General features: G+C 35.5%; 1 protein-coding gene across 1 annotated transcript in view; it reads left to right on the forward strand.

The window, feature by feature from the left end:
• Window positions 1-384: 384 nt before the first annotated feature.
• The window catches only part of LOC105223463 (SOX domain-containing protein dichaete), a 137,154-nt gene continuing 116,128 nt past the window's right edge, over window positions 385-21,410 (forward strand). The window contains exon 1 of the mRNA XM_049457564.1: window positions 385-462. The gene's annotated coding sequence lies outside the window, so the exon portion shown is untranslated. The remainder of the gene's footprint in view (window positions 463-21,410) is intronic.

A 21,410-nucleotide genomic window follows, 5' to 3' on the forward strand; every position in this document is an offset into this window, starting at 1 on the left:
ATATTGACATTTTCACTATTCGGCAGCTGCTCAAATTTTCCGCTTTCCGCCTTTGCAGTTTAGGCGGCATTTTCGCATCTTTTTGCTGATCCAGCAGCGGTGGAGTCTTAATTTTTACCTTTTGGAGGCGTTCTCAAAATTTTTGAGTTCGTCCGAAAAGGATTCCCTGGTGTGCATCCCAAACTATTCTCAGAGGCCAAAACTCTGCCAGAAAATAGTTGTGAACACCTGTTGGTGGGTACATTCAGCCCTTTGCCCTTAAAAATCGTACTTGTATTTTAATGGTTGGCAATGCCGTAACCGAAAGCAAAAAAAAACGAAGAAAGAGAAACGAAACGGAGAAACAGCTGATAGATCAAAACAAAACGGCAGGAAAGAGTGCATGTTTGGATTCGCTATTGTTTGGGGAAGTTCTTATTTAAATTTTATTTGCTTTATATAAATTTGCCAAGAAAGGGGCCGGTAAGTGGAAAATTTTCATTTTTGTACTTATCTAATTTTTATGTTTAGCATCCAACCAGTTAAAAGCTCAGTTTCAGTCTCCCAGTGAGCCTCAAACAGAAACAAATTTGCTATTACTATAAAGTGATACAAATTATTACAAATGTTGAAGATTACAAAGGAAACACTTCTACTTTCTCTGGCAGTTACACTGTACCAACTTATTCATAAAATAGACATTTTAAAATAGATTCCAGTATGAAAGTGAAGCGATTTACTGTTCCTGTCATGTACCGTAGAAGTGTCTCTTATTAACTCAAGATATAGTTCTTACTCATGCTTTCAGTATACTGTCCTTGTTGACGTCTCTCAAATTCCATTCTATCTTGATGGAAGTGTTCTCCTCGTTCTACAGAATAAGCTAATATATTATCTTCAATTGTCTAAATGAGAATGTAATATTTAAATCTTTCGAGATGATTATGGTGAGATTCGTAATCATGTCAGTGATCAGCTCGTAATAATTTTCAGCCATTTGATTTCCAAGGAAACCATGCACTACATTCTTACAACTGTTCCAGGCTTTTGTCATCATTGCTTAGTAACTTCGGGAAATACAATATCATAATGCACAATTGCTTTATTTGTGGGTATACAAAGATTCCCACCTTTTTTTTGTACCTGAAGCTTTGGAAAAATAATTCTTCAAATATATGAAAGATTATAACATGGTTCCCGCCAAATTCTCGGCACTGCAAACCTCATTACTTTTTTCACCTCAGTAACAGCTCAAAATAATAGTTACACATTACTTCTTCAAGTAAAGCACAGCAATAAGAGAAACGCAAGCGTACAAATGTAGATCGAAAAACATTTCATAGTTAATTTATATATTAATAAGACAATTATTATGGTAAAACAAATTATGATAAAAAAGTTTTGTTTTATATTTAACATAACTCAGTTAATAATAATGGTGGATCATTCTGATTATTTGTTCGTTTGGGCATAGTACTGATTAAAGTCTGACAGGTTTCTTTAGGTATCTCTTACCAAGTTTTTTGTATGCACTCCCGTAACTGGTCTTTGTTAGAGAAAGAATGATTCGTCTAATCTTTTTTTTAGTTCTCCTTATAGGTTTTCTATTGGATTTAAATTCGGGGATTGGCTTGGCCACTTCAACACCTTAACATTATGGTCTTCAAAATACTTCTTAACCAGTTTGGAGGTATGTTTTGGGTCATTATCTTGTTGATATACCCAAGGTAGTAGTGGTAAGTTTTCTTCAGCATAGGGTATCATGACATTTTCAAATATTTCCTTATACTCCGGCGCTGTCATTTTGTTAGTTGTCCGGACCTACTCCATGCCAAGAAAAACATCTCCAAACCATTTCGTTTCTACCTCCATGCTTCACATTTTTTTTTGTGAATTGAACGTGAAACTCCTTTCCGTTTGGACGACGCACATTTCTCTCACAATCGTTTCCAAGCAAATTTACTTCTTTCTCCACTTTTTTACTCCTTCAGGTCCTGCCCGATTTAAATGCCTTCTTGCGAAATTTAACCTCATATCGAAATTTCTTGATCGCATTAACGGAAATTTTCTGGCATTCGTTCTAGTAGCTTGGCCTTTTGCAACCGCCTGCGAACTGTTTGAGCACTTACTACATTTCCAATTTCTGCTGCTATCACCTTCGACGACTTGAACGGTCCTTTTTACAAATAGTTATACTATGACGATCAAGAACTGTATTCGTTTTTTGTGGTCTTCCACGAGTGTCTCCTCTAGGTTTTCGTTTTAAAGCATTTCTAATTAAATTCTGAGACCTTTCCATTAATTTCCCAATTTCCCGAAGCGTTTTTCCTTGCTTTCTAAAGTTTGAAACCAGACGGGCTTCTTCAACAGTACAATGTGACTTGCGACCCATCTGATTAAAAAATTATTTAATTTATCTGCGTAATTGTAATTTTGAAGTTTAATGAAAGAAAACTTACCAATTCTTAAAAAACTGGATAAAATTAACTTTGTTATTACAACAAGCTTAGTTAACTTTATAATGTGTAACTATTATATTGAGCAAGCTTTTTCTCTGAGTATTCACGCAGAGACGACATACGCATTAACTCGGGGATTCACGTGATTCATTTTCTTAGAAAGGGCGATGCCACATTATCTTAACTTACAGCATAACTTGTCGCATACAGCCAATAAAAAACTTTTTAAACTATTGAGGATACTAAGTTTTATAGTGTAACGACTATTTTTCTATTTTGAGCAGGTGTGTAAATCTGTCTGTAAGAGTTCACGCCCTTTTGTTCGCCTGGTTTTTAAAAAGTAGATTGAAGTAGTTTAGCTTTCTATGCTTCGCAAATCTTTATAATTTTAGTTAAATCACACTTTTTCTCTCTCATTATATTTAAATATCCAACTTTTCGAAGACATTTTTTACTGTTTGTTACAGGAAACAAAATTTCAATTCATCGGCAATGTGCAAACACATACTGTCGTACAGAACAATCCCACACTTTTCCCTCTCTTTTGAAGGCAACAACCCACGTAGACCGACAATAATATCATTTAGGCGAGAAATTCAAAAATGATCAAATCGCTAGAATTGCTTAAAAAAGCAAATATACATATATTCATATATTGAGGCAAACCCATGCGCAATATAAAACAAATATATTATTGCTATACTCATGGGTGTGTCACAGGATCTGTTTGAATTTTCATCTTTTCGTACATACGCAAAACCAATATTCAAATCAGCTGCTTACTAATGTGACAAAACTTGTGAAAGCAATTCTAATGAAATTTATAATGAGTTCGGCAATTTATCCTTTTATTAGAAGAAGAAAGAGGCGTGGATAATGACACCATCTGATGAACCGCCCTTAGCAGTGTTCGAGAGAAACATTTTCCGGAAGATTTAGGGTCATTTGTGCATTGCCAACGGCGAGTACCGCAGTCGGTGGAACGATAAACTGTACGAGATATAGGACGACATAGACGTAGTTCAGCGAATCAAGAGACAGCAGTACCGCTGGCTAGGTCATGTTGCCCGGATGGAAAGAACACTTCAGTTTTAAAGGTTCTCGATTCAGTACCCGCCGGTGGAAGAGAGGCAGACCTCCACTCCGTTGGAGAGATCAGGTGGAGAAGGACCTTGGCACTTGGTATCTCGAAATAGCGAAAAGAAGAAAATACTGGTGTGCTGTTGTTCATTAAAAATTAATTATTTTAGAAAGCTCAGTTATGTCGCTTATCGGTTACGTGAATTTATTTTTCTTCTTCTTCATTAATTATTAATTTCTGTCAAGACAGTTAAGTAACTGTACCTAAACCTAAACGTAACTAAAAAAATCATCTTTTCCACACATAAACATTGAAGAGAATCCGATATGTTGCTAACAAAGCATAGAAAATGGCAAAAGTACAGCTGACGAAATTACTTGGCAATTTTCGATAATCTAAAATTCCAACACAAAAAGTAACTGCACTCAAGTGGACTTGAAAAGCAAAAGTAGAAATAAACGTTACGGCTGCCGAAAATTAGGTCACATGACACAAATACTGCAACAATGAAGCACTCAAGAAAAGGCGCGTGTATTGAAATAATATTCTGTTATTTCAGTTATTGAATTATCAAAACGTATAAAAAATTAGACGAACATAACTAACAAGTATTCGGTGAAAGAAAAAACGCAATACCGAAATGAAAGAGAGAAAGAATTGGCAATCAATCAAAATGATTGCTTAATAATGCGTCACAAAACCAATTGAAAACTGGCTATTGACAATGTTGAAGTTTTTGTTTAATTTTGAGTTGACCAAACCTTCAAATTTATGAAGAAAAAAATTTCTGATAAAAGAGTCAAAAATCGGCGAAACAAGCGTTCAACATAATTGCAATAATTACGTAAATAACAACAGACATAGTAATGGTTAACAACAATAAAGACAATAACTGTATCTAAAAGTGTAATGACAATGTCAGTTGTTAAGCCAAAAAATGGCAGTTAACTATGAAAACATTTGTTGGTGGACAGCCGCTCGCAAGAAGCACAGAAAGCCAACAAAACCGTAAAATCTTGGCCGTTCGTGCACTACCCGACATGTGCGTGTACTGAGCCGCAATAACAACTATCCAGCATATAGCCAAATGTAACACTCACATCCAAGCCAATTAATAAATAGATGTGTAACAATCGCTAATAAAGCGCATTGCCGCCATCAGGGACGTAGAAAGAAAAGGGACCGCGGGGTGGAATTTAAGATGCGGACCCCCTTAACCATATTTATTGATACAATATTATATTCTGTTTATTTTGCGAAAAAATATGATATAATAAAATGTTTAGTAATTCTGCTTGCTTTACAAATAATCACAGAAAAACTTGCACGACGTTTAAATGTTTGCCTTTACATATAGAAAAACCTTCGTTGATATCCCCGAAATTCAATTTCTCGCTAATTCCGATTCCAAACTTAAAGTTGACAGTCCGGACCAGCGAATTTGGTTTAAACAATAACAATGATAGTTCTTTATTCTTAACAAAACGCAGGTAGAAGGTGTTCTACTTCCATTTCTGGAAACAGAAAGTGGAAAAAAGGTTACTAATGTCTCTGATTACAGAGAAGTGGTTCGTGGTTCCCGCAATGACCGAGTCCATGATAATATACGAAATGTTTCATTCATCAGAGAGTGATGAATCTGTGACCAGTGACCTGCGAACCTTCGGAAACTGTTCGATATTCATTCAACAATAATTCTGATCTGATTGTTTTTTAAAATATTTAACTATTAGTAATATAAATTCTAGAACAAAAAAATAACATCAATTTGAGAATATAACATCATTTTATTTGTGCATATACATACATAAGTATGTATGTGTTCTTAGAGCTTCTATGTAGCCCACTGGAACCCAATCAATTTTGATATATAATTATTTGGCTTGACTTTCGAAAATACGTTTTTAAAACCACTTAATTTGTAATACTGTTCAATCATGTGTAGGGAACACGTTCGAACTTTTTATTAGAGCTCTTTTAAGTATAAGTGTGCGCTTCATGGGTTCAAGTCACACAGCTATCAGGTGATTTACAGGTAAAAATGTTAAAGTTGGCATTTGAGTTAAACTTTTTCTTTTAAACCTCAGTCCTATTAATAAGATTTTTTATGTATTTAGTGGAAGTAAATTTATAAATTCTGAAATTACTTACTTTCGTAGTAAAAAAGTAACAAATACAATTCTACTTAAATCGTATTAGTAATATTTTTTCTTTTTTTAACCGATGTTGTCCGCTCAGAAGACTGCATGAACATAATTCTAAATTAGAACTTTACATACAATTATTGTTATGAAATGATAGTAATATGTAATCGCAGCGATTGTAGTAAAAAAGAGAGCACCGCGCCCCCCCGATAACTCCAAGTCCGTGAGGAATTCTCTGATCTCCCCTCCTCTCCTCTTTCGTTGACTGACCGTCGCCGATTGTATATTGCTGTGACAGTTGTTTTTCTAATCATTGTTGCGGTGAAATTGCCAATAATGAATAATGAAACTACCTGAATATGTGGTATAGAAAAGTGGAAATCTTATTACATTCGTATACGCATTTTAGCTTTTGTGGTTGCCTTGACAAACATTGCCGCTGTCATGTCTATTCTATTGTGTTCCTCCGAAAGTGGTATAAAAGTCATTTGTATGTGTGTGCATGTACACACGCCTTTCAAGCCAATGCCCAACTTAAGTAAAAACTACAGCACATATTCGGAAATTATTATGTGTGTGTTGTGTGCTGCTGGTTAGAGCTCCCACAGTAAATATACGAATTTAATGAAATTATTAATATAAGTATATACAGTGGTGGTATTATTTTTAGGAACTATATACAAAAAAACCCACAATTCAATTAAACTCCAGGTACCTGATCAAACAATAAGCACTTACAAAAAAAGAATTTTTGTTTTACCTCACTTAATTAAAGATTATCTGGCCATTCGATGAGAATCGGATAATCGATGTGGCGGAAAAAATAAACCCTAGAATCTGTTGATATTGATAAGCAACCACAAACAATTAGTTTACATTTAGCAACGAAAGGTTCTTGTTTTTAAAAAACAAAAATCAAAAACTTTAACATTTCATCCGGAAAAGCTAGATATTCTTTGAGAAGAGGTGTGGTACATAAATATATTGCGTGGTACCTAGCGATTATGTTTATTTGCATCAGCCCTTCATTGAAGAAAGATGTACACGATGCATTTAGAACAGGTCACACGGCTCACGGAAGAATTAACCGAAGAGCGCAAGCCGTTCTAGACCAAAAACGAAGAACAAATCGTATAATCTAAAATTTACGAGCACCAGAAAGTAACACTGTAGGATAGTTTTACATAAGGTTTATTCACTTTATCTGAAAAATAACATCAAAACTTCTTCAAATGGTGTTCTACATTTATTGACCAACATTCGATTTCGCTTTCCGACACCGGTTTATCAAACAAGCGGCTTTAAAACAATGCTTAGAGTGCGTTCAAATAAAGTGTTCTTAATTGGTTAGATAAATAGCCATTCGGTTCAAAACAAAAAAATTGTACTTGTATTAGATTTCCATTACACTCCAGAAACCTCAGTTCAGAAAAAAATAAATCGGCTTTTAGTACATACTTACTACGAAATGATTGTCTGTTTGCCCAACATTCAAAGGGTAACTGAATTTTGTGCGGTGCTTCATTTATTTAATTCACTATACTCGGACTTTTGTGTAACGGCTATTCCAAACATAACATTACAACAATCCGATTTGAGGCTTTCAAAAATCTTTGATTATGGTTTCTTTTATGTGCCGTTTCTGTTGCCTTTTTCTTGCTTTTGTTCGGCTTTTGTAGCGGCCATTGTTCGTTATTGTCACGCCTGGGAGCTTTTACTCCACTCATACGCGTATTTATCATTTCTCAAGCATACGAGTACTTTTGTGTGAAGCTTTTCATTGCGGTTAATTAAAAAATATATTTATATTTTCTATTACTATTATTATGTTTACCAATTCTTGTTAAGCCGAGATCGCAACTACCTTAAGCCCAACAGTAAACAATAGCAGCCAATTGTCAAATAACTGTCACCGTAAACTCATTTATCAATGCAACTTACATTGAGTTTTGACAGTTATATGGTGACGGTGACTCGACGATATGTGCTAGTAGGTTGCGATGCAACAAAAATATTTATTATATTGGACATATGTATGTACATAGTTGTTCATACATTTACGATAGTGCGGCCTAAGTGAGCTCCATTTTTAGAGTGATTTCAAGAAACGGGGCAACACAAATAGTATAGCTTTCGAGAGCCAGATGAATTTAAATGGGAAGCTTTTGCATATCATTATAGCGACACTGGTTATCGATATCTATGGTTTTTACGTTGTCTACAAACCTACTTGGGGCAGTTAAAGTCAGTGAATCAATATGGTTTAAAATACTCTTGCAAACTGTGACAATGTGATCAATTTTATCAGAACCAACTTTTCGGATTCGCTTGCATTGAATCCCTTGAATAAATATCCCAGATTATTACCAATATTATATAATAAAAACAAATCTTGTCTGATCAACGCTATTGATGTATTTTTGGTTGGTTAAATTTGAAATTTTTCGCCAAACAATCACATACATATATACTTATATGATCAGGTTGACGGGAAAAGTTGAAATCCGGGTGACTGTCTGTCTGTCTTAAATATAATCCAATCTACAATAACCTAAGCACAAATTTTAAAAGAGATCCTACCGATAGTATGAAAATGGATCAAAGCGTTTTGTAACCCCGCTCAGTCGTTAAACGGTACTGTTTAAAACAACATAAAGCGCGATGAATCAAGAACTGAATAAGCTACAGACATATAATTTTACCCAAATTTTTAACAAATCAAGAAGCAACATCCAACAAAAACTGTTTCTTTTAAGTCGTTCGTGAGTTATAGCGTCGCAAACATGGAGCAAAATAAAGAGAAAATTCGGCATATTTTACAGTACTACTACGATAAAGGCAAAAATGCATCTCAAGCCGCCAATAAAATTTGTGCAGTTTCCATTTCCACCGCACAACGATGGTTTCAACGTTTTCGTTGTGGTGTAGAGGTGGTCGAAGAGCCGCCACGCTCCGGAAGGCCTGTCGTCGAAAATTGCGATAAAATCGGTGAATTGGTCGAAAGAGACCGGCATAGTAGCAGCCGTAGCATCGGTCAAGAGCTGGGCATGAGTCATCAAAAATTCATTTCAATTTCAATAAAAAAAAATCAATAAAAATACCGCAAGACTTTTTTGACAACCCAATATATCACAAGTGCCCTTCCTTATTCCGATCACCAGTACCAAATTACAGATTTGGAATGACGATTTGAGTGCGTGGCAGGGATCCGATTACGACTATCCACGAACTCGCCCTCATTTTTTTCCAAGAATCACGTATCTCAATTTTTACTCAAGTTACAGCTAGCTTTGGCAGATGAACGAACGAACAGACAGACACTAATAACGTGTTAAGACAATAAAAAAATACGTCAAGGACATTAAAATGTATCCCCAAATTGGTTTGAGACAGCTTTAGAGAATCCGGTGTCGAAATTCGACGGCGGTTGGCAAATTTTGATATATACCATTCATTGGACATATGTCAAACCTACGTCGCAGTGCGAAAATTATTGCAATACAATATACCACGGCCATGCTTACTTCACAAATAACACATCCAGTACAATTTTAAATTCTATTTGATTGTTTCACTAGGCAGTGTACAATTCAAGAAGCATTTAATATATTCACCAAATAACTTATGACCAAAAATTGTCCAAATATGAGTTATCTCAATGGAAATGAGAGATTGTAATATACTTATAATGATTATAATGTTATTCTAATAAGTCTTATGTGACCGACATATTGGTCAGTCATGAAAATTAATACAATCTGCCCTTGCTTTCTCTACCTTCAATATACCCCATAAAATGATTTCCTTCCTGCCACCTATATTTAACCGTTCAGGTTGGTCAAAATGTGTGATATTTTAATGAAACTAAACGTATAATTTTCCTAAAAATTATGTGGCTTAGCGCTGAATTAGAGTGGAGTTTGGGTAGGCCTTATGGTTTGTAAGGACGAGAAGATTTGATTGTAATTTATTCACGATTTCCTTGAACCGGTTTGATTCTTGCAAGTTGCAAGAGTATTGATAAAAAATAGAGTATAAGGGAGATAGTGGAATTAAAAGGAAAGTTAAGGCTACTTTTAAACGAATATGTAGTACCTTATACATTACATAAAGTCTCCGACTTTTCCTTCTGAGTGTTACAGACTTCGTGGCATGCAATATACATATACCCTGTTAAAGTTATAATAAACTATGAAAATAATATAAAGATTAGTCAAATTAAAAGAATTGATTATTTATTTTATGTTGATATATGTATGTCTAAATGCATAATTCGGTTGAACGATAACAACAACATCAGTCACAGCACTTTATATTGTAAACTTTCGTTTTGAGTAAGCTGTCATCACTCATCAGTAATGCATTGAACTTGAAGTTGATGAGCCGAACATACATACTCACATACACGATGATGGCATTCCATGTAGCCCTGGCGCATCGTCAAAAACTGTGCTTTTAGAATATTTCAATGTACATATGTATGTATATACAAATACCTTTGAGGGACAATAAGATTTACCACAACAATTGAATAAATGAAAACAATTGAGTGAGAAGAAAAATTGTTAAACAAACAATACTTAATAATGACACCAACAACGTAAATCGAAGCAAAAACTTCACAATAAGAAACAGCAGAGTACAATAGGTGGAAATAATGAGTGAAGAGAATTCCACGTCGCTTTTAAAATAATAAATACATTTATTAGTTTAAGAAAAATGCCGAGAAGTGGAGCCAATGTGCTGGAGAAGCGAAAGGAATTTCATTTCGTAGCGCTAAGTGGCAATGATTAATGTGAGGAAACGTGCGGAACATATTTCAAAACAATTTGTTGCGAACACATTTAAACCATTTTACCAGCAAACACCAACATACATATTTACATATTCTTGTACATACGAGTATGAAGGTGCGTAATACTATGCTCGTGAGCTGAAAGTGTTATGAGGCAAGTGACGGCTACGGATCACCCATAACCAATGGGAAGACGACTTATGGGGATAATTTTGTGGATTCGATGATTGGGCGAGGTCAAAATTTTGCAAATATAGGTGGTCGAAAAAGACTTTTCGTATTTCTAATTAAACTTCAACTTATTTTTTTGATATTTGTAATGAACTTTGATGAACCACTTTTTGCCATTTTTCCGCTAGAGATATTATTTCATCAATGTAAAACTTTTCTGGTTTCTTGGCGAAAAACTGCAACAAGTAGACTTCTTTTGAAGTCAACTTCACTCCATTAAGGGAGTTCTGCAATGACCGAAACAAATGATAGTCCGATGGTGCAAGATCAAGGCTAAATGGTGAATGCATCAAAACCTCCCAGCCAAGATTTCCCACTTTTTCCGAGTCATCAAAAATGTGTGTGGTCTAGCGTTTTCCTGATGGAAGGCCTTTCTCTGGATCAGTTATGACAGTTTTTTTCGATTGCTTGCTTCTATCTCATCAGTTTTTGACAGTAAAATGGACTGGAGCAGCTCATAGTGCATGATTCCTTTCCAATCTCACCAAACGCTCAGCATAACCTTTCGAGGCGGCAATCCAGGCTTTGCGATCATTTGTTGAGCTTCATCACGCTTGCAACAATATCTTTTTCGCACATTATTGTCGTATTTGATCCACTTTTCGTCTATCATGGTCAATCTCTTCCATAATATCATCGACTTTTTCAGCGATAGGTCCACCAGAGCGAGGAGCATCTTTCACATCGAAATTTGCATAACGAAAGCGAGCGAACCATTGTTGTACTACACGAATTGATCGTTCGTCTCCAGTGAGCTTCAAATTTTATTGGTGGCTTGCGTGGCATTCATCTCTTTTTTATACGAAAATTTCAAAATATAGCAAATTTCTTCATTATTTTCACTAATTTTTGAACAGCTGTAAATTTTTTTCAACTTCTCCGAATTTAATTTTTTTAAATGAAACTTTAAATCTCAATTTTACTACATTATATGGTATGACACAATGTGCTTGGTAGCATTGGAAATATACGACTGCATCTATTGACAAAATACGAAAAGATTTTAGAAGACTACCGAATATTTATTTATTTTCTGTTAACCGTAAATCGGTCGAAATATATTATATCTTTATATCTTAAGTCTGCCCTGACAAATATTGTTTAAAACAAGTAAATGATGTATTCGGGTGATTCTGAGCATTTCAAACTCTTGCAACTTGCAAGAATTAAAACCGGGTTTATATCTTCAGGTACGTAAGGCTTGTTAGTCATGTGTAATATAAATTGAGGTTTTATTCGATTCTAAATTATGCTCCGCACTCTCAATTTTATTAAGATAACTCACATTTTGGTCACGGTATTATGTCAGCCGGAAGTTCGAAAATCTTTACCAGGTCCACATATTCGGCATAATACCTCTGTTACTTAACAAAGTCTAATACCCAGTAAGTAGTTTCAGACCGACCTAGCCCTTTGGTTGATATCTGTGCTGCCCCATACTGTGTGGTGGGCATTGGACTCGCATCCAAATATAAACTGTCTGCAAGTTCAGACCTCGAAGTACATTCACCTTGCTCATTGTTTTCCATATAGCTTGAGTACTCCGTTAGATCTTCCTCAACTTCACCAAGTAGTCAACAGTATCGGCATCCGAAGGTCATGAACTTTATCTTTGTGAATGCGTAGTTAATTGTCGTGTCTTTTCGTCAACGGTTCCGTGGATTCTTTTGCAAATATCGAGGTCTTCAAACGCCTTAACCAATCTACATCCCCCAGTCGGCAGATTCGAGTTGCAGGTTCTGATGAGCTGCATTATCCGGCCCGGCCGCAATGGTGTAGCCGGGATCCATACCCTTGCCTTTGGTCGGGATGGGATATTTTCCTATCTTACGCTACTAGTTTGGCCGTTCTTCGCAAACATTCTACAGCACTTTTGACATCTCCCTACCCTTAATGCTTTGCAGCCAAACTTTGGCTTCATGATACTGTGGCAAACGTGATATTGTGGTATCTATAACCAGACGGCACTCGCAGGGTTCAGCGAGGGATTTTTGCCTACCAAGAACTATAGTAACATTTACAGCGACAAAATATTAGTAACAATCAAGGAAAGACTAAGGTCAGGTGTAACCGAACACTTTTTATTCTATTACCCTGTATTGCATTGAACTTGAAGTTTTAAAGTTATGTTATATGGGAAGTATGAGTGACTATATCTCTATAAAGCCTTTTGTACTATCGCGGATGTAAGATTTAATGTCTCTGATGAATTTAGTCATGAATTTATCGCACTTTTAGTAGTTTGTTAACAAAACCGTTATGTGTGGAGTAAGTGTGGTCAAAAGCCAATTCTTCCTATTTTTAAACTGTCGTGAGAGGTCTTGTCCCATGCAATTTTGGATAATATAGTTTACATGGTTTGGGAGATATATATTAAATCAATATTTAAAGAGTTTAAATCCAAAGGTGTTCTTCATTAATGCGATTCGTTGTATCAAATTACAGCTTTGTATTATAGTTTGCGATTTTTTATGACAATTTATATGTTTGTGATTAATGGTGTTTTGTGGGCTTTACAGCGATCCGTTCAAACTTCTTTCGGTGCGACGGAAGATGTATATAAAGTTCCATTACCATATCTGAATGTTTACTCTAGATACAGCTTGTACGGACAGATGAAGAGAGACTCACCAGGATTTCAACTCGTATCTTCATCCTGATCATTTATATGTATGTAGCCCTATATCTAACTCGATTAGTTTTAGGTGATACGTACAACCGTTAGATGAACAAAACTATTATACTCTTGCAGCATGTTGCAAGGGTATAAAAATACTATTTCATTGTTCAAGGTATACAAAAAGAGTAATCTGCATACCACAGAGTTTAGTAAAATAAATACCAGACAAGACTTCGACCCAAAAAATTGTGTAATCCTTGTCCGTATGTTGTGTATTTGGTCAGTCATTGACTAAAAATATCATATGTTTTAGTTTCTCCAACGGAAGTAATATTTATTTATTTGGCTAAAAGTAAAAACCACCGAAACCATAAATAGAACCAAAGTAAGCTCAAAGTACTTTGGTTCCTATTTACCTATTGTACCTCTTCTCTAAAGATATTTAAGGAAATGTTTATTATGGAATCACCTAATCATCTTCAGTGTTTTTTTTTCTGAATCACGCTTAGAAAATTTGCTTGTTTTCCAAAGCGAACAATTTCCACGAGATTTCATCCCTCATCCTTAAGTGATCAATAATGCTCATAATGACACTTTGAAGTATGTAAGCATGCAAATGAAGTATTTGTTAGATTGATTCATGCTTTTACATACATACGAGTATATGTATATACTGTATTAATTTGAATGCCTATTGTAAAGACTGTAGTTGGGAGTACGTACAATCGCATTTTTATGTAAAAACTTTTAAAGAGGGCTTATATTCTATGATCACACTGTGGTTTTTAGTGTTGTAAAGTAAATAATGAAGAATAATGAAGTGATAGTGAATTAAGAGATATGCGAGAGCACTCCAGTATAAACACATACATTTTTGATATCTATATAATTTCACTCTGCCGAAAGTGCCGCTCACTATTGATAGTAATGATGATTATGAAGCTCTTTGCACAATTTGTACTAACTCAAAACAAAGATCTACAATATTATTTTTAAAGAGAGTTCACATTTGAATTGATTGGTTTACGAAAACATTTGGAAAGGAGAACCTCTTCATCAAGTTAATAGAATAATATCGAAGTAAGTATGAAATAAAACATTTGGAAACCATTTCAGACAAAGGCAAAGATATACTCTTAATCCAAAAAATTCATTAATCCGAACTTTTTGGATTTATACGTAATAAGTCGTATAAATTGAAAAGAAAACTTAATTTACACTCTCGGTTAATACAAGTTGTGAATAAGCTTTAGCCGAAGTCTTATTTACAAAGCCAGAAATTAGGCAATTTGCCTAATATATAACCTCATAAATACTAAAAGCAAAGTAAATGACACACATAAATACCATAGAATACGAGAAAACTTCAACAAACTTCATTGTGAATTTAAAAATTGTAAATGTGGTCGTGTTTGCCTAATTATCAGTCCTTTCACTTGCGACTTTGAGATGTTTGTTGAAAAATGCCCCATAATGGAGCTCTTGTGGTTAGGCACCCTCTTTGTCACCATTTCATTTGCTCATTTCACCCTAGAAAGCGTTCACAAAAAAAAAAACAGATTCAGACATGCATACAATTTAAATTACAAAAAATAAATCTTATATTATCCACAAGTAAACGGGGAAATAAATACACTTGAATGGACGACAAATCCCTTATTTGATCTGCTATAAGACCAGTGGCCACTTTGCTTCACTAATTCGTTTATAATTTGCGCCTCAATAGACACAAAAGAAACAAAAAATCGAAGGAAAATAGAAAAGGTATATAAAACGTATATGGGAAAGGAGAGAATGACGAAGAAAGAGAGTATTATTTTCTTGTACTTGAAATGTCCTTTGCTTCAATTTCAAAAAGAAAAAGAAAATAATCATAGAATAAATATAAAAAAGTACAAAAGATGCCATTTTTGTACGTACAATACTCACATGTAAGTAAGTAAGTATTAGTGTGGGGTGGAGATGAGTGACTTGACTGACCAGCAGCTGAACAATGACCGTTATTTGGCTAATAGTTTGTTTGTATGTCTAGTGTATGTGCGGTGTGTTGTTGGCTGGCTTTTGATGCGTGAAATGTCCACTGGCCAATTTTAATAGTTCATAAGCGGATTAAGCAACAAACGATTTGGCACTCGTGGTCAATTCAATTAGGACAGCCACTCCGCCTATCGACACTTCTTATTCGAAATCCCAACACCACTCATATTTTTTTTTTTATTGAAAAAAGGTCTCTGATCAAAGAACTTCAATTATTTTGAGATTTGTTCACCATTTGCATGGTGCTTAATCCACCTTGATGTGGTTTAGCTTTTATATACATAAGGTTTATTACAAAGATATCCATAATTTTTGCATTCAATTGAAGGCCGTATTTATTATAGTTGGAAATATCGGGTTTAAGTGATATATAGATTTTACAAAGATTATTCTAATATTTTGCGATAGCCCAAAGATTCACATAATATTGCTGATTTTCGCTTGAACACAGTAAACGAATTCGCCACAGTTTCCGGCTAGTGTTTCTTCTGTCTAATAAATTATCTTAAATTTTTCTTACTTTCTCACACCTTGGTTGGTAATCATTTCTTTTTGCTCCTTAGTTGTTTTTTCGTATTTCTGTTACATAAAATTTGTGTTTTTTACGCGTATGTTTGGGAACAATTAGTACCAGCAATGCCTTCACTTAAATTATTTCAATCTTCTGCTTTCAAATGACGCACTTTTAGCGTAACACATAAAATTTATTTATAAGCATATCCTGCGGCAAACTGTCACTACGAACATGCGAGTAAACGTATCCTTACTACCATTAATTCATTGCCCATTCGTCGGCAATAAAAAACCAACTTGCGAGTCTGTTAATTGCCGCAACCGAAGGCGCCATAAACTATGTGTAGAACTATTCATATGAATATCCGCACATATCTGTTTGTGTACCACAATGTCGACAAACCAAGAATCCCGCCCAGTCACTGTTGCTGCTCGCAATGTGAAAATGCCAGGGGTTAAGTGCGGTGAATTGGTGGAGTGAATATCCTGATTTTGACCCTTCGGGATATTTAGAAAACTTGTTGTTTTTAACGCTCATCGTCAGGGCTATAATTAGCGAGCAAAGGGTAATGTGGAAAGGATTTGTAGCAATTCGTTTTTAGAAAACAAAAAATCAAAGCAATAACAACAAAATCACAAAGGCATTAAGCATTCGAAGGAAGGCTATAATAAAAAGAATGCCTTTGCAAAGCATAACTTTCATAGTATTAAATGCTGATATCAAACAATGAAACTAACTAAACGAGGTCGGTTCAATAATAACTTAGCTTAAAAAAGGAATGCGAAAATTATTGAAATAAAGTCATGCTATTTCACCTCGATAATCTTCGTGGATTAACGGCACGGTGGAAAGTACACGAGGCCAAATTTGAAGCCTAGTGGTAAAGCCAGAGTTTTTTCTCCTAGGGAGAGCATTTTTTCCATATTTATAATCCTGCAACATGTTTCTCGGATTTGAACTCGTCCCATCATCCTGATTGTTCCTACATATCGTCACCTGAAATGCAAAATAACGTATCATCAAAAAATTTGAAATTGAGTGTCTTATTGATTATGATTCACTACTTCAAATTGCATTTGTAATATTACATATGTCCAACATTTTCAGGTTTTGGCCTCAGATATAAACCAGTATTAACCAATATTAAAATTTTTTTCACTCAAGTTTCATTTTATTTCGCGTTTCATTCATGCCACTGTAAATTTCCGAAAATGTTGTTACGTTATTTTGCATTTCAGGTGACAATATATATCTCTATACATATGTCGATTAGTTTTAATGATATGTACAAACAACCGTTACATAAACAAAGTTACTAAACTCTGCTGCAACATGTTGCATGAGTACAAAAACAAGAAATTTGATAATCAAAAACGTAGTGTTAAAAACTCTCTTTAAACATTTATACATACTGTATACTAGTATAACTGTCAAATGATCGCATACGTTTCAGTATGAGGATTAACTCTCTTATCGATGGCATCACTGATCAATTGAGCGTAAAAATACAAAGGAGGTCAATTGATATTCACTATACCCAATCAGAACGTAATTCTGCAGCTCATTTTTACGTACTTATGAGTAAAGCCTAGAATTGCAAAGTATCAGAGATAAAAATCTAGCAAACAAGGGTACTTTTTGCAAACTAGATCAAATTTTACCGTTTTCTATCAAGGGCTCCGGTTACGAGCCTTAATTTACAATATGCAATGAGGAAAATTCAACAAAAGTGAAAAAGTTGTCCTGCACGATCTGTAAAATATTTATTTTGATGTTCAGAAAATGGATTAAAATCAAGTTTACTGCTTAAGCTGCCAACCGTGTAAAAACTTTGTTTCATATACGGCATTGTAATGTTTTAAGTTATCAGTCTTTTAATACGCTCATGTACATACAGCGAGATATTTTTTAGGTCTGAAGTGTGATGCCTACATTTGTTACTTCCCCTAAGAACAGCAATAACTCTCGCATCATAATTCGTTCCAGTCATAACTAAGGGTTGAATTCTTTTTTTCAATTTAAAAAATTCCGTCACTACGAAATTGCTTTCAATTTTAACACACTTATTGTATTCGGCTATGTTTTCATATTTTTGTTTTGCCTAATCTCCCTACCAGCTATTTTTGCTGTCTACATTTGTATTTATACAAATATTGTAATATTTTCTATACTTGGGACACTTTCAGTTTCAGAAACAAATACATCAAAAATAATCACACAAACTCAAAATTTCAAGTATATGTACATATGTATACATTTAGTAATCTTAATTAAATGCATATGTAGTTAAAATTGCTGTAGTGTCAAAAAAATTTGCAATTGCTTTTTATAAAAGAAACAGTGACAAATTCTATAGCTATGAACCACAAATCTCTAATATACATATACGCATTTGCTATTTTATTCGCCACAGCGGCGATACGTACATACATATGTATATCGATGAATATGTTAGAGGCTTAGTGTGAAAACAAAAACGGTTGAAACATACCAATATCATGATTTTCGTGATAGCGTACATATCACATAGCATATAAAAAGGTAATTCGACACTAAAAACAAATCTAGTCTACATCTCATGTCAGATTCAGCAAAAATATAGTTTTAGACTCAATATATCAAGCACCAATGAAGTCATTGGAAGAAGTCTTTGTACACAATGTGTATTCAAAACATGCCACCTCTCAGCCAATATGGGTCACTACTACTGCAGAAAGTTCCTCCACCACTAACATTCCAAAAGGTTTAACATATGCTCCCATTGCGATTTTAAACTTCGTTCGGTTGAACTGAAGTTGAAGCGAGGCGGCATCCGCAAATTTACTGCTCCGTCTGAAATGAGACGGAGTCGATGTCGTCCTGATCTAGGAATCGTGGCTAAGCAGTTATGGAAATTCTGGGTTGAGGACGAAAAGTCATAAGCTGTTAAAGTTCAGCGACGCAGGTAAAACGAAAGCTTGCTAGCTAGTATGGAACGAACTAAAAGTTTTTCAGGGTGAAGAAGAGTGTGTCTGGCTGACCTCGGCCTATATGCCTCACGATGATGAGGTGGAACCACTTTTCATGGTACTGAAAAAGACCTTGGAGGAAGCACAGCTAAGAGGAACCGGTGTTATCATTCGTTCCGGCGAAAACGCGGAATAAAATCTGGGGAAGCTTAGATACAAACCAGAGAGGTGGGACACTTTTTAAATTTATTATAGATAAAGATCTTTGTATATGCAACTGGGTTAACTCACCCTTCGTAACAGCATTTAGAGAGGAGGTCCTAGAGCTATCCTTAGCCTCAAATACGATGACACCTCTGATTTCACAGGTACATCGCTTTCAGTCTAGACACGGCGGGCACGTGTAAGAAAATCTAAGGAATTTAAGGAAAACTAACTGGTACATATATTGCAAGAAGCTTCGACTAACCCTTCCGATTTCTCTCCTGACGCGGTGAACAAGTGCGTCGATGTCTTCAGCACTGCTTGTAAAGGTTCTTTAGAGAGCTCCTGTCTAGTAAACATTGTAACTCTCGGAAACCTCTGTAAGGCCGGCCACACAATCTATAGGTCCGAAATAAGGAAGGCCTAGAGTTCTTCGCAGAAAGCCTTCAGCGGAACGGTAGAAAGTTGTCACGAATCTTCAAAATTCAGATGTACCTTCACAAAGAACTCCATACCCTTGGGGAACTTAAAGGATGGGGACGTTAGCTGGATTTTGAGTAGCCAGGACAAAGCTTACTCCGGGACGCTCACTTTCCGAGCAATCCTTCTCCTGAGATCACACTACTCGGAGTGCTTGGAACGGACTGCGCATTCTTTTCGAGCCTTTTGAATGACATAGGCGATCAACTCATTCAAATCTTTCAAGATATCTTATTTTCAAACTTCTCTGCTATAGAACCATCGTGGCGGAGTAGGCCAGTATGCAGGCACAACAGAATTTAAGCAGTGACACCCCACAAGGGAAGCTCTCTGGCCACTTCTCTGGATTATGATTGTTAATGATCTTCAGGAAAAGCTGGAGAAAGTCGGTTGCCAGATGATTGCCTACGCGGACGACGTAGCTCTCATGGTTGAGGGAAAATTTGTAAATAGCGTTTATGAGCTATCGCTGGGGAACCTTAGCATGGTAAGCCTATGGGCTGTTGAAAATGGTATCTTCAAAAATCCCAGTAAGACTGACCTGGTTTTATTCTCTGGGAAGTACAAAATCCCGGTGGTGCATCTACCATTAATGGGGAAAAATCGACTTCACCCTGTTGACAGTACTAAGTACCCAAGGCTCATCCTAGACAGGAAATTCCCGTGAAAGCCCAAAATACAAAAAAGAACACGGAAAGCTTTGTTTGCCCTGTACTCCTTTGGATCTGTGAAGTCATAGTTAAGTCTATAAATCCTAAGGAATTTTTGTATTTTAGAAGGCGCTACGAATACTACACTCATGAAAAATGGGCAAGTATTCAACGGGATACTCTCATAAGTATTTGTGGCCATGCCATAATGGCACTAACGCCATTTGGTGGATATAGCCGCAACCCCACTAAAACTGCCCTCAGACTCAGAGAATCTGGCTACTTAGATGACTACGAGACTGAAATTTCTGAAATCATCTCACCCTTTGATTTCCGAGCTGCCATAAGATAGCAAGAGATCTACTGCTTTAGAGCGCAGCCTTCCTCAAAGTGGTAACTATCCGCTTTGATAATACGGCAACCTTATTAGCCTTGAGTTCGCTGACTGATGCTAGGACTTGTACTTCAGTCTCTTACTGCAGAATGGGAACTGGGGAAGTTCCGTTGGCTTCCTGTGGTTTTCTACAGGACATCTCAACACTTTCTCTTCGAGTCTTCCGCTTTAGATAAAACGAGGCAAAAACTCCTCTGGTCTCATATAATTAGATATTAAGGTGATGTCTCAAAAATAGACATAAAAAGCCTTAGAAAAATTATTATAGGTTCATGGCGCTTTCCCAGTAGCTAATATCTAGCCACAGAAGGTTTTTCATCTGGCTTTACAAAGAACTGAATGGACAGTCCAAGTACGATTCCTTCGCCGCGCTGAGGGAGCCGCCATCTAACCTAACTTAATCTAGTATTAAGAATTTCAACTATTTTCAATCGAAGTACCATTGCTCATTGGCGAACCTTAAAAATAAAGATTGGGCACAAAATTGAATAGCTGAAAGTAGTAAGTAGTAAGTATCACAAACTAGTCGAGTTAGATAGAAAGCTACATGTATTTATATACAATATATATGTAGATGTATGGAATTCTGATTGGCTACTTAAAGCGTGAGAAAAAAATTTTGACATCTTTCAACCAAGATAGCCTTTGAAAATGAAATATACAATTAAATATAATTCGAACTTAAGAGAAGACTTTCCATTTTTATGCGGGGGTAATCTTTGTGGGTGAACCTAGTGATTTGTAGTCATTCAAACCACCCCAAAATCTTTTAAATCACATCCCTCTAAACCCAAAAATTGCTTTTAAAAATACAACATGCGTTTGAAATGATATTGACATTGACAATGACACATTTTCAAAATAGTACTATAGA

This window comes from Bactrocera dorsalis, chromosome 5 (genome assembly GCF_023373825.1).
Source record: "Bactrocera dorsalis isolate Fly_Bdor chromosome 5, ASM2337382v1, whole genome shotgun sequence".
NCBI lineage: Eukaryota > Metazoa > Arthropoda > Insecta > Diptera > Tephritidae > Bactrocera > Bactrocera dorsalis.